An 11,044-nucleotide genomic window follows, 5' to 3' on the forward strand; every position below is an offset into this window, starting at 1 on the left:
AAGCAATCTCTACTGTTATTTTAAGGGAGATCAATTTTATCTTTCCTTTAACCCAAAGGTAAACAATACACAATTGGGGTAATGTTGAAAGCAGCAGATTCATTTAAAGTGTGAGATATCTCTGCCCAAATGAATGCACACTTGAAATGCCAATGATGTTTAAACATTTTTCAAATAAATAAAAATAAAGGCCCTAATAAAGCTCAGAGATATTGACCTCAGTGCTGCAAAATCACTGTCCATATTTCAGACATTGTGATATGTCAATAAATTGCAATGTTTAGCTGGTGATATATTGCGATATTGAAAACCAGATATCGCCCAGCCCTGTGGACCTGCTTGGCTACTAAGTTCTGTGGATGAGGCTCACCTTTTTGCACCACAACCTGTAGAGGTTCATCTTGTAGCAACCAGGGGGAGGTTCTTCCTTTTGTGGAATTACCTCTCCTCATTTCATGACCTGGTATTATTTCCCTAGGCCTTCACTGACATTTCATACCAGCTTGTCAGTTTTATATCTGTCCTGGCTTTTACAGCCATACCCCTTCCATGTTATTGGGCTCTGAGTCCCTTCGGTGCCAGTCAGCACAGCCAGTGGTCAGGGATGCTCAAAACTGTAGTGAAGCAACATCTGGAAGGGACCATGCGGGTCCCCCAGGGTCTAGAACTAGATTTTAACAATAAAAGCGGCAATTCTCAGAATTTCAAGGGACAATAACAAAAGTTGCCTTGGGGAGGAGCAGAAGTTGTCCATCTCTAATTTATATCCTAAGAGTGAGATCTGGTGTCTGCGGGTTTTTTTTAAACTTAGCTTTGTTCATTTGCAAGTATTCTCAGCCATTTCTGTCATTAAATGTCATTAATTTTCAAGTACAAATAGAGATAAATCAAAGAAACTACAGTTGCTACCATTGCTCTAAAAATCATTGCCATCATAGTTACAACATTCCCTTCATGCTAAATTTGAGTGAATCAGTACTAAAATCTTCTGCAGAAAAGCAGACATGGTAATTTGGATGATAAAAGCTAATATGTTCTGACAAGAGGAAAGGCCCGAGGGATTAGGTTTGCCACATATCCCACATAAAAGCAGAACTATTTAAAGGCTTTAGAATACAAGTGACCCTGAAATGATGTAAAGGAAAAAAGCTGATGTGCTTGAAAATGTAACTCGTTAGCCACAAGTTTTATTCAACAATTCAGAAATATGCTTCACAAAAAGGTGAGTTTTGAAGAGGAGAGGTTTAAAGGAAGAGAGAGGTGGCCATATTGATTTAGCGCTCTCTCTCTCTCTCTCTCTCTCTATATATATATATATCTGCCGTTCATCAATCCCACCTGCTTTCCACCGGAGGAGATGGCCACTAACCTAGATGGCTTTAAAAAAGAATTAGCCCAATTCATGGAGGAGGAGAGGGCTGTCGATGGGCTCCTAGGCAAGATGGCTGTGCTCAGCCTCCCCAGTCAGAGGCAGAGGTGCTTCTGAATGCCAGCTGCTGGAAGCGGCAGGAGGGGAGTCAGGGCACTTGTGTTCAGATCCCGCTTGCGGGTTTCCCAGAAGAGGCACCTGGTTGGACACGGTGAGAAGAGGATGCTGGGCTAGAAGGGCCCCACTTGGCCTGATCCAGCAGGCCCATGGTTTTGTATGACCCCAGGGTGGGCTAAAATGCAGCAGAACAGCAAAGCAACACTCCAATGAAACCACTTCTGCACGAGTTATAAAAGCAGGTAAAAATAATTATAAACATCCAGGGAACAGACACATTTAGGAGCTTGTGGTCTTAAGACTCTCTCTTCCCCACCCATTCAGGTGTTTAGATTTTAATGATCCTGAAACAAGATGTGAGGAGCTCAGGATGTTTCTAAATGGCTTCCAGGATACGTTTTTGAGATCAGTTGGGTACCAGGGTCAGGAAAGTTCATCAGCCTTTATACCTATACCATGATCTACAGTAATAAGCCATGGAATAAGTTCAGATTGACACACATTTATTCACAAAAGGAACCCCAAGAATACGCTGAAGGGTGGAGTCTTAGCTCTAACCCATAACAACTGGATACAATATTTAACTCTATAATTACCAATTACTACACTTATGGAAGATCTAGGGGGGAAGGTTTGTCAGTTTATGGCAGCTACAAAGAATTCTGAATTCTCCCTGTTTAGGGAGGCTTTTAAGGTTTGATGTAGTACAGTATTTTAATATTTTTTTGGAAGCTGCCCAGAGTGGCTGGGGAAGCCCAGCCAGATGGGTGGGGTATAAATAATAAATAATAATAATAATAATAATAATAATAATAATAATAATAATAATTATTCCTACTTATTTAATAAAAATTACATATTGCTTTGATAATAAAAAATAAAATAATAAACCCTCAAACCTTATGGCTTTATTAATAAAACTGTTAAATAACTGCTGCAATCCTATAGTTATGTACCTGGGAGTAGGTGCCATTCAGAGTAGACATTTATATCAACTTGCACTGTAGATGCAGTTTTTTTCAAAAGTGCACAGAATTTGCTCCCTGCTTAAGCATCCGGCAGATGGAGGCTCCCCTCCATTTCCATGGAGCCCCTGAGGGGATCAGGCGCATCTGCCTCTAGAGCCAATAGGAGAGGAAAACATGACAACATTAATTATTTTAAGTAAGTAAAGACCTGCCATGGGGGGGGGGGGAGTGAATCAAATTGTGATTTGTTTTGCAGAAAACAAAGAGCAACAAAACTGGGAGAAATACCTTTCTTTAATGCAGATGGGAAGGGACAGCCTGCAAAGTTCTCTCGCTCCGCCATGGTGGGCACATACAGCAGAGTGAGGCTGGTGAGTCTTGAACTGGCGGAAACAGCAGAAGGAGTTATATCTCTCCAGCCTGTCAGTGAGAAGTTATGTTTTCAAGTGTTTTCTACATGTGTGTCCCCTTCCAGTAGAAATCTAGCAATGTCGTGAGTAGACTTCTTTCTCCCTTCTGCTTCTTTTTTTACCAAGAGTGAGGGGGGCAAGGTTCATGGAAAAGCGTTTGTAGGGTACCTGCCTCAGATGACCCTAGCATTCTTGAATTGAGTTTGCCCGCACTAGGTAGTGAGCTGAGAGGGCACCTGCGAAGGGCTGGGCAGAGGAGGAGGAGTGCTGGAGACCGCCTCCCCACCCTGACCCTTCCAGTGAGGAGGAAGAGGAAGACAGTATAGATTTACAACAGGGGTTTGAGGAAGATCGCAGCTCAGAGGCAGATGAGGGGAGGGGGAAAGTTGGGAAATCATGGGAAAGCCAGAGCAACAAGCACCTGGCTGACGCGTTGTCACTAGAAAGCATTCCAGACCCTCCATCTCCCAGAACCCAGCGAGCCTTGAAAGTAGGAGAACAAAGAGCTCGAAGAGAGAGGGCACGCAGCAGCACCTGTAGAGGAGAGGATGATGACGAAGTGGGAGAGAAGGGGGTGGAGATTCACTCGGGGCAACGCCATTATCCAAGAGGTTGGGTTCTATAGCCTCTCTCTGTAAAGATTGAAATTAAAAAAGAACTGTAAGAAACTTTGCCTTGTCTTTATAATTTCCTGGGCAACCAGCCGGGAGCTGCTGACAGCACCCAGACAGGAAGCACTGCAACAATGATGAACAATGCATGGCAAGAGGTGGGAACACAATGAATTTTGGCATCACACAGGTTGCTGCTGAAATTGTAAAACCCACAGTTTGTCACTGTCAGTCCAAGTAGAGCTGTCACTCACAGCAGTGATAGTGGGAACAGTCACAGGTTCCTTGATGGTCCTTGATGGCAGCTGTTGTCCTGCCAAATGTCAAACCAGTTGGTTTGCATTAAAATGTGAAGCACACAGCTTTCTTCCCCATCCCTAGCTCTGAGAAGACGATGTGGCAGAATAAGAAAACTTTTGAACTGGAAACCTCCATGTGAGCTAATGGAAGGAGGTGCTTGCCAAGCTGCAAGTGATTAGAGATACCATGGAAGTATAAAACACTTCTGGCAGCTTTCTGCATTCTCACTTCAGACCAGCTCTTTAAACATTCCAGTACATCTTTTTTGCCCCTGTTTATCTTCTTCAGAGTCACTATTGGCAAGAAATCATGCATATACAGAACTGAGGGTGAATGGCAGATGTCCTGTTGGTGACTTCTTGAGGCAACATCTGGGATATTGTTATACGCTATCCGAATGCTGCTGTTTGTGTTGGTTTCTTAACCCATTTCTTTACCTTGTTTCCCATTGTTGTTTGTGATCTGCTGATGGCTTCATGCCACAGAGGAAGACGAAAAGAGAGAATAACATTTTTCTAAAAAAATAATCCACATGTTTACACTTCTGTGCAGTTCTCTGTGTTTTTATGCCAAAGGCAATGCTTGGGGCAAGAGAAAGCCTCTAATTAGTTGCATAAGTTTGCTCTTTAATTATGGGAGATCTTTAGCTAGAATGACATCTTCAAGTAATGAAAGTGTGTCTGTGTGTTTCTGAGGGGGAGGTTGGTTGGTAAAGAATGATATAAAGTGTAGTTTGACTTATTTCAAATTTGACTGTCATTGCTTAGCTATCTTCTGAGCCAGTTGAAGGTGGTTTGCAGTGTAATCCATTGCATTTAATGGAGCTTATTATCCAGTAATTGCTCCTGGCAAAGAGAAGGGGCAGAATTAGAGGCAGTGAGAGATTTTACTTTCTTGGGCTCCATGATCACTACAGATGGTGACAGCAGTCACGAAATTAAAAGATGCCTGCTTCTTGGGAGAAAAGTGATGACAAACCTAGACAGCATCTTAAAAAGTAGAGACATCACCTTGCCAACAAAGGTCTGTATAGTAAAAGCTCTGGTTTTCCCAGTAGTGATGTATGGAAGTGAAAGCTGGACCATAAAGAAGGCTGATCACCGAAGAATTGATGCTTTTGAATTATGGTGCTGGAGGAGACTCTTGAGAGTCCCATGGACTGCAAGAAGATCAAACCGCTCCATTCTGAAGCAAATCAGCCCTGAGTGCTCACTGGAAGGACAGATCGTGAAGCTGAGGGTCCAATACTTTGGCCACCTCATGAGAAGAGAAGACTCACTGGAAAAGACCCTGATGTTGGGAAAGATGGAGGGCACAAGGAGAAGGGGACAACAGAGGACGAGATGGTTGGATAGTGTTCGCGAAGCTACCAGCATGAGTTTGACCAAACTGCGGGAGGCAGTGGAGGACAGAAGTGCCTGGCGCACTCTGGTCCATGGGGTTAGTCGGATATGACTAAATGACTAAACAACAACAACAACACAAGAAAAATATTAACTTCCTGGTGTTTGTGCCCTTTTCCTCTCCACCCTCCTGTAATAGCCCCAACACAGGTAGTCATTCCTATGGCCAGTTTTACACTTTCCTCCCTGCAAGCATGTTTCTCGGGGCTGAACAATGTGAGGGACTTTGTTATAATCTGAGACTTAAATATGTGTGATTTTTCTCTCCTCTATCCCCAGCTATTGTATTTTTATCTTACTATGTTGTAAATAACTCTGAAATCTGTTTCGATGAAGGATGGTATAGATTTATTTAAAGGCTTTGCTATATTCTATTGCAGGCGCAATGAAAATCTGCCTTCATTGACACACTGAGCAAACTAAAGCCTGACTTTTCATCTGCCATGTTTAATTATCTCTGCTTGAAAGCAAAAAATTACATAATCAAATGTTATTTTAGATAGCTGCTAATGCATTACCCTCCCTTTAGTACCCCTATCCAGGTTGCAATGGGGTAGGTATCTTTGGCTCCCTGCCCTTTTCTACTACCAGTGCTTCAAATCAAGAGTCTGACGGTTATCAGAAATGATTCTGCTTATCTAAGGAGCAAAAATTAATTGTTGTCTTTTTTTTTGTATTGCACTTAGACATTTATCTACATTTTTATTTGTACAAAAATTGTGATTTGTGAAGAAAAGATTGTGCAAGGTTGCACAAAAGTACAAAATGGTCTGGCAGAAATTATATTTGGATGTAGAATAATAGAATTGAAGAGTTTGTTTTTGTTTAGTCATTTAGGCGTGTCCGACTCTTCGTGACCCCTTGGGCCAGAGCACGCCAGGCACTCCTGTCTTCAATTGAAGAGTTGGAAGGGATCATCTAGCCCAGTCCCCTGCAATGCAGGAATCTCAGCTCAAGTATCCATGACAGACGGCCATCCAGCCTCTGCTTAGAAACTTCCAAGGATAGAGAGTCCATCACCTCCGAGGGAGACTGTTACACTCTCAAACAGCTCTTACTGTCAGAATCTAGTTTCTTGTAACTTGAAGCCATTGGTTCAGGTCCTACCATCAAGGGCAGAAGAAAACAAGCTTGTTCCATGTGTCAGCTCTTTGATATTGAAGATGGCTGTCATATCTTCTCTCAGTCCATATCTCCTCTTTTCCGGGCTAAACATACCCAACTCCCTCAATTGTTTCTCATAAGGCTTACTTTCCAGACCATAGTCAAAACAAAAAAAATTCCTTCCAGTAGCACCTTAAAGACCAACTAAGTTAGTTCTTGGTATGAGCTTTCATGTGCATGCACACTTTTTTTTTGTTTTGACTATGGCAGACCAACACGGCTACCTATCTGTTTCCAGACCATGGTCACCTTGGTTGCCCTCTTTTGCACACCTCTCAGTTTGTCAATATCCTTCTTCAATTGTGTAACCCAGAACTTGTTAAGTTGTGGGTGAACATATCAGACGACACAGCGATTCTTCAAACAGCTCTTGTTTATTCACAGGCAGAACTGAACTGAAGGGTTCAGTCAGCCTGCTTATATAGAGCTCCAGTACAACGTAACTGTAACAATTTTCTAAAACTATCCAATCACTGAACGTCACTTTCAATCCCTTATTTGCATAACTATCTACAGTATCTCCCTGCTGGCCCGGGGTGAGAACTTCAGTACATAACAGAACTGGACACAGAACTCCAGGTATGATCAAAGCAGCATATAGTGGGTCTATTACTTCCCTAGATTGGGACACTAGACTTCTGTTGATGTAGCCTAGATTATTTTTGAATTTTAAAGGTTTTTTTTACCTCTGCATTGCAATGTAGATTCATGTTAAGCTTGTGGTCTATGAAGACCCCCAGATCCTTTTCACACGTACTGCTAGTAAGCCAGGTGTTTCCCATCAGATATTTGTGCATCTGGTTCTTTCTTAAGTGCTGAATCTTACATTTGGCCCTAATGAAATTCATTTCTGTGCCCAGTTCTCCAATCTGTTAAGGTCATTTTGAATTCTGATTCTGTCTTCTGCAGCATTAGCTACTCCTAATGAGCCAGTGTGGTGTAGTGGTTAAGAGCGGTAGTCTCGCAATCTGGGGAACCGGGTTCGCATCTCCGCTCCTCCACATGCAGCTGCTGGGTGACCTTGGGCCAGTCACACTTCTTTGAGGTCTCTCAGCCCCACTCACCTCACAGAGTGTTTGTTGTGGGGGAGGAAGGGAAAGGAGAATGTCAGCCGCTTTGAGACTCCTTAAAGGGAGTGAAAGGCGGGATATCAAATCCAAACTCTTCTTCTTCTCTTCTTCCTCCCAGTTTGGTGTCACCTGAAGGTTGGATGAGCATCCCTTCCATTTCTTCATCCAAGTCATTTATAAAGACGTTGAATAACAACGGGCCCAGGACAGAACCCTGCAGCACCCCACTGGTCACTTTTTCCCGGGATGATGAGGAACCAGCCCACATTTTACCACCTGCTCTGCAAGAATATCATGGGGGACTTTGTTCAGGGTGTTCTTATAGTTAGTTCTAGCCTTCTTTTTCTACTACAAGGCAATGTTGTATTTCCAGCAAAGATTTCTCCCTGCCAATGACGCCCCATCCAGTTGGTTTCTGGGCATCTCTCCCGTTTTTTGTTCTTTCCACTCTTGTCTTTAATCTGACTCCTGTAGTCTCTTCTCGTCCATCCCACCCCATCTGTCTTTCAAATACCTTGATGCACCATCTCATGTCTGGGTCTCTTCCAGGCTGTTTTCTTTCCCTTAGTACCATAAAAGCAGATCAACTGTTTTGTAGCACAGCACTTTGGTGTTTGTGATCTTTCTTGCTTATTTCTTCTTAGAACAAGGAAGCACGATGAGTGCTTGTAAATTTTCTTGTTTAAATAGATTTTTCAGCAACTGGTTGGTTTTTTAATTCTCTCAGCCCAATTGCATTGCTGGCTCTTGTCTGCTTTTTTCCCTTAACATTTTTTTGTATTTGTGGGCTACAAGATCTAAGATTCATCAAAAGACAAATTAGACTCAGTTTGTCCAAATACTCTTGTCTATTGAATTATTTACCTGGGTTTAGCAACTAGTGATATTGTAAATACTATTTCTTAAAGTGGGGTTCAAGGAATGGAATAGAATAGAACCTTCATCTTCAAAACAAGGTTGCCAAGCCAACCTGCTACCTGGAACAGGGCAGGCAAACCCAGAGACTTCAAGTCAGCCCTGGAGGTCTGGCAACCTTAGCTGGTAGCCAGAGGCAGAGGATGGTCAAGTGAAGAGCTAATGACAAATGTTTTCTCTTTCTCTCTCATGGCTTGTTGTACCATGTGCAGAAGCTGTTGCAAGCAGACTTTGCCTAGGTTTCACTGTTGTACCACTATTTTGTGTTCTCTCCCCTGCCCCATCTCCTTCAGCTCTACAGAGCCCACAGAGAGCAGCCACAGAGAAAGCATTCTCATGCATTCAATATGAGAAATTGTGTTTTGACTGTGCTCAGTGACCTAACACCTTGATGCCCATGCTTAGGCTGGACAGTGAAAACTCTATGGCTGTTTTTAGACAAAAAATCCAGCTTTTCTTTCAAATAGGATACTCCGGCAACAAGGCCAAATTTCCTGACAGGGTAGAAAGGACATTGGCAACTAGCCAAGAAACAACAATAGCCAGCCAGGCCATTCTCTCTCTCTCTCTCTCTCTCTCTCTCCCTCTCCCTCTCCCTCTCCCTCCCTCCCTCCCTCCCTCCCCCCCTCTCTCTCTCCCATTAGTGATCAGAGAGAGCCCATTATATTAACACCTATAATGCCTCTTCTCAGACAGTAAAAATGTAGGAATGAAAATAAAAAACAAACTGCTGCCATTTAATGGTACTACAAATCCTGCCACCGGGGTAGACTACTGCACCCTGCTGAGTGACAGGCCAGGCTACCTGGGTTTTGTACGCTCACTTGCCCAGTTTATTCAATTGCTTTTGCAACATGTCACAAGCTCCTTTAAGCATTTACAGGTCAGGGGCTGACAAAACCAGGTGAGCAGCGATGCCAACCAACCCAGCCTACTTCAATTTTATGTGAAGACTCAACAGCATAGGGACTTGCTTGGCAGGATTTATTAGGTACCGTGATGATTTAAGATGCACATTTGCAGCTGACAAGTTTAAAAATTACACAAGGAATACTCATCTGTTGTGAAGCCTCTGCATTTATGTTGTTTGCCAATGAATCAATGTTCTTTAGGTTCTGGCTCTGACACATCATTAGCTACACTTGTATAATTGTACTGGTATTCTGAAGTGCAACACACAAATGACCTATTGCAAAAGATACTTTCAGCGAACTTGCTTTGGCTCACTTTGCAATCATTGCAAAGCACCATTACCTAATGTAAGCCCTATAGGTTCTGTGGGTAGTTCATTAGCAGCAACATCTGTTATTTAAGGATGTGTTTTTTCCCCATGCTCTGCTTTTCAGAAGATATAATTCCCAGCCCATTTCTCCTAGAATTGAAAGTATGCTCTTGCAGCAGAATTTAAAGCACATGGCGTAACCGATGGAAGCAAATTTTTACGAAGAGGGTCTAATTCTGGTTTCACGTTTGTGTGCAAGCAGCACAAGTACTCACGTGCCATGTTCCCCCAAACAGAGAATAGGGGGTGTGCACGCTTACTTAAAATAGGTAGAATGCCACTTCCATGGTCAGCCAAATCACTACCAAGGCATGATCAATCTTATCTGGATTGAACTTCCACTCAATTAGCCATCATCTGGTCCATCATCACTGGTCTCAGACATTGCTACCACACCTCCATATTTATTGTTCTGTATTTCTTGAAGATTCAAATTGTCTACTAACATTGTGGTTTTTCTCAAGAGTTTTAATACATATGGTTACCCCTTTTAACAGTGGATTAATATAATTGAAAATCTCTATGTGCATCTCAGACTTCCACAGGAATGTAGCAGCAGTAGCAGCCTTAAAGAATTCATCTATATTCATAGGCAAAGGAAACAATGAACAATCAAGCTAGACCTTTTCCAAAATTATATTGGAATTTAAAAGCGATTATCATAAAATCTAAATAATTTATCCTCAAGAGTTGTTTCTCCCCCCCACCCCAGATCTAGAAAAATTGGATTTAAACCAAAACACTATTTCAGTATTATTGTATTAAAGACCCAGCTCAAATTGGGAGTGACTATTGCAGATCTTAATATTACACAGCTGACTCCTCTTGGAATAAAAAGTTGTCCAGACCAAAATACGGTTTGAAAGCTTTACTAACAGAAACTTTCTTCATAACAGATACAAAACAGTAGTGATACATCCAAATAGTTGCATAAAATAGTTGCATAAAATCATGGGCTTGTTCAAGCACAGGTTCAGCTTCTAACAAATATGAAATACTATTTATAATCAGAGCTAAGAAGCAGAACTCTGTCTCTTCCACAGACTCCATTAGCCTGGAGGCTGCTTTCCTGGAGGAGAGACTCATTTGTACATTTCTGTCTTTGGTGGCTTGAGAACAATGGACTCCCTCAAAATGGTGATTTGCAACTAAATGCCTTACTCATGTGATCTAAAGTTAAAACACCACATGTGGAAGCAGAGCAGAGATACATCTACAGTTAATTATCAGCCTGGTGGCATTTAGAGAGCCCTTATTCGCTTCAGTGGAATTTCTCCAGTGGTCCCTTTAGTAATACACATACACACCCATTTTTATTTCAATGTGCAATTAAACAATTATACTTAACAGTGATGTACTTAGCCCATCAACAAATGCATCACAGCCAAAAAGATTACTTTCCAAAATACAAATTATTAACTACAGGATAGGCAGG

This window comes from Podarcis gaigeae, assembly GCF_964106915.1.
Source record: "Podarcis gaigeae genome assembly, chromosome: 13".
Taxonomy (NCBI): Eukaryota; Metazoa; Chordata; class Lepidosauria; order Squamata; family Lacertidae; genus Podarcis; species Podarcis gaigeae.